The sequence below is a fragment of the Mytilus edulis genome, chromosome 13 (genome assembly GCF_963676685.1).
Source record: "Mytilus edulis chromosome 13, xbMytEdul2.2, whole genome shotgun sequence".
In the NCBI taxonomy this organism is placed as follows: domain Eukaryota; kingdom Metazoa; phylum Mollusca; class Bivalvia; order Mytilida; family Mytilidae; genus Mytilus; species Mytilus edulis.
The window spans coordinates 18768919-18772737 of record NC_092356.1 but is presented as its reverse complement, the minus strand read 5'-3'; positions in this window follow the sequence as shown (position 1 = coordinate 18772737).

Below are 3819 nucleotides of genomic sequence, written 5' to 3'. Positions count from 1 at the left end.
ACAATAATTTAATAGTATTTATATATATATATATAGTTTGTTTTCAAATTTCTATGTTAGTATATATATCTTATTCAAAAATTATCAATTTATAAAGTCAAGTGTTCATTTTCTTTCCTGCAGTCTTCTTCGAACGTCATCAAAAAGTCTATATTTCAGTTGCAGTCCATCTTCAGTTCTTCCAAACACCCCACAATTATAATACCACACTGATTCAAAGCATTCCATGTCTCTAAGTTTGGTAATCAGTTGCATATTTCTCCTTGTGACGTCATCAGAGAATCGTACCTTGTCCTTCAAGTCTTCTCTAACTCTCATTATGCTCCTTTTAACGTCACTATTGAAAAGTCTTACAATGACAGGGTTGGGCCCAGGTTGATTGGAGGGCAAGCGATGGATAGCGACTACATCTCTCTCTTGTAACTGCACATTCAGATCTCTCCTTACTTTCTGAATGAAATCAGATCTTAAGTCTTGTTTTTCATGTCTTGGAAAATTCATAACTTTTATATTATTTTTCCTCGAGTATTGTTCGTTGTAATTTGCACTTAAGAATTTTGGGATAAAGACATTTAAAAAGCATTTACATCATGTGTCGTACCGATTTTAGACGATAACTCATCTGACTGGGGTTTTAAAGACTATGCATGTGCTAACTTGGTACAAAACAAAGCCATTCGTTATTTCTTAGTTGTTCATAAATTCGCCCCGAAAGCTGCTACAAATGGTGATGTTGGATGGCTGTCATGTAAAGAAAGACACTGGTACAATATAATTAGACTATGGAACAAGCTTATTCGAATGGACGATTCACGCGTATGTAAACAGGTTTTCAACTGGGACCTTGAACGGTGTTTGAACAATTGGTCATCAGATATGAAACTTATTTTGTCACACATTGACTTGGAAGATTATTTCCATCAAAAACAAACTTGTGATATTTCTCTTGTAAAAGACAGACTTTTCATGTTGTGTTCCACTGAATAGAAAAACTCTATTACAAACTTTCCGAAATTGCGGACATATAAAACTTTCAAATCAGAATATAAATGTGAAACATATGTTGGACTGAACCGCATTCGTGCTGAACGTTCTATACTGGCACAATTTAGATGCGGCATACTTCCTTTGAGGATCGAAACCGGACGGTTCGTCGGAGAAGCAGAAGCTGACCGCATTTGCAATATGTGTGACTCACGTGATGTTGAAAATGAACGCTTCTTCCTGATGGAACACTCTTTTGAAGACATTTCTAAAGATGAACAATTTAAACTGCTTATCTGCAAATATCCTAGAAAAACTGCTAAAAATTTAACAATGTATTGAATAAGAGAAAAAACTTTTTGTGTAGGAACAATCAAACATGAATTCTAACTTTGTCCGCTGTTAAATGATTATTATGTTTTATGTATAAATGTTTAAAGTGACTTATAGGTGCAAAGGGCAGAGTGTTGATACATGTAATTACAACTGTTTATTGACATATTGTATATTGTCATAAAACACATGTCACTATAATAAACAATTTGGTATTGGTATTGGTATTTATATATTTTTGTTGGAAACATTTTATCCATGATAGTTTTGCTTACATTATAAAACATGCGAAAATGTTAACCATAAATAAATACTTTTTTTACTCAAATTTGACTTCTATTTTATTATAAGGTATTGTCATTTTATTTCTTAACCGATTGACTACTAACTAGTGTGACACGTACACATCGTTATAGATATTTAACATTCAAGTGAATGGTTCTGCAAAACTTTTGCCTATATACTCCTCTTAACATGAAGCATTTTACTGTGGTTTAATATACAGATAGGGTTTTCAATTTTAAAAATTGTGATTAATAAAAAGAAAAACATGCTACACAGAGGAACAAGTGAACAGAATGCTGGAGTTTCTTATTGACAAAATATTTGTTGAATTTAGAGGTAGACTTTTTCAACAACATTGTCGGCCTTCCTATCGGAACAAAACTCTTCTTATTTTCATAGGAGTCGGAGTTCCTTCAGACATTTGTTAAAAACAAAAAGATCAAAGAAGCCAGATAATTTAGTTACACATTCAGATATATTCATGATGTTCTTTCCATTACTTACCCAAACTTTTCTGATTGGGTTCCAAAAATATATCCTCCAGAACTAGAATTAAAGAAACAACAGACCGGGCTTCCTCTGCCTCATTGTTAGTCTTATAATTCGAATTTTTTTTTAAAAATCAGCAAACTAGTTCCTCTGTGTAGCATGTTTTACTTTTTGTTCACTATTAACAAAATATGTCGTTTGGTTTCCCAACGTTATGAATTTATAGCGTATGCTACCATTTTTATGTTGATAATCTTTGTGAATCATTTCTTTTAGACGATTTATCAATTTCACATTGGGAATGGTGGTGTATAGAGTTGAAAAATATAACGTTTTGCTAGAACTTATTTCAAAGAATGATCGAGATTTCAAATTATCCAGAAGTTCTTTAGAGTTTGTTTTTTTAGAATCATCATATGGTTAGTACCACTACGCAAGTAAACAGTTTCACAGTATTTCTGATGACCCTCATTCACTGCTGATAGAATCTTTGTCACTAATGGACAATTCTTTCGTCGAACATGTAAATGAGCCGGCAATGCACGCACGGTTGACTGCATGGAACATTGTGTAGCTTATGCATCTAATACAAACAATTGGTGGCCTTCGGCTGATGTCTGCTCTTTGGTCGGGTGACTGTCTCTTTGACACATTCCCCATTCCCATTCTCAATTTTAAGGTAAGTCCTTCGATTTGCCGCTCAGTGTAATGTTCATTGGAGCCATGAAAAACTTGTGATTAGCCAAAATCTTATCCTTGTCAAATGTATTTTGTGTTTGGAATTACATGAGTTTTATTCTTAATTCTTTTACAAGACATTCGATGTAGTACGATTTGCATACGAAGAAAAGTCACGAAAAGTAAAAGTGTGTAATGTACGCTTTCGATTACACTCTGTAAATATGGTTTAAAAGGGTTTTTTTTCTTCTTAGTCAGTTGGTAAATTATGTAACTTTAATTACAGCAGTTTTCAAACAAACTATCAATATTGAGCTCAAACACATATATATTATTTTGGATCTAAACCATTTATTCAAAACAACACTTCCAATGTAGATCGTTTGACTTGCAATAAAGATTAAACATTTTGCCCGTTTAAATACTGTAAACCAACTTATTTTCGCGGATACTTTATTTCGCGTTCAGCCATTTTTAGTCCATTTCGCGGCAATTAAATTTCGCGATTCTCAAATTTACCTGAGGAAGTTAACTAAGAAATATTCCAAGTTTTACATATTCGCGAGGATTTATATTCGCGAATGTTTTTTACTCGCGAAAGTCGCGAAAATAAATCGCTCGCGAAAATAAGTTGGTTTACAGTAGAACTTAGGCAATCGTTCGGGGAAGTAACTTAACTAAACCATATTCAACTTAACCAAACTATAACAAACTCACTATACTAAACGCTCCTCGATATGACGTGGTTACTACCTGTGATAGATACCAGGTTTTACATTGTGTAGTCTCGAATCAAAAAGGTTAAAAAGTCAAATATAGTATGTAAGTGAAGAGAATTGAAGATTCAAATACCAAAAGTTTTGCCGAATTCAACTTAGATTATCTATTCTATTTTTAGAGTAGAGATTCCTAAGAGTTTCGAAATAAACTTCTTAAAGTTTGGATATGTCAACCGTATGAATAAAGTGTCTACGTGGTTTTATTTTTAAATATCAATAAAGTGTCTACGTGGTTTTATTTTTAAATACCTACCTTTTAAATATTATAATC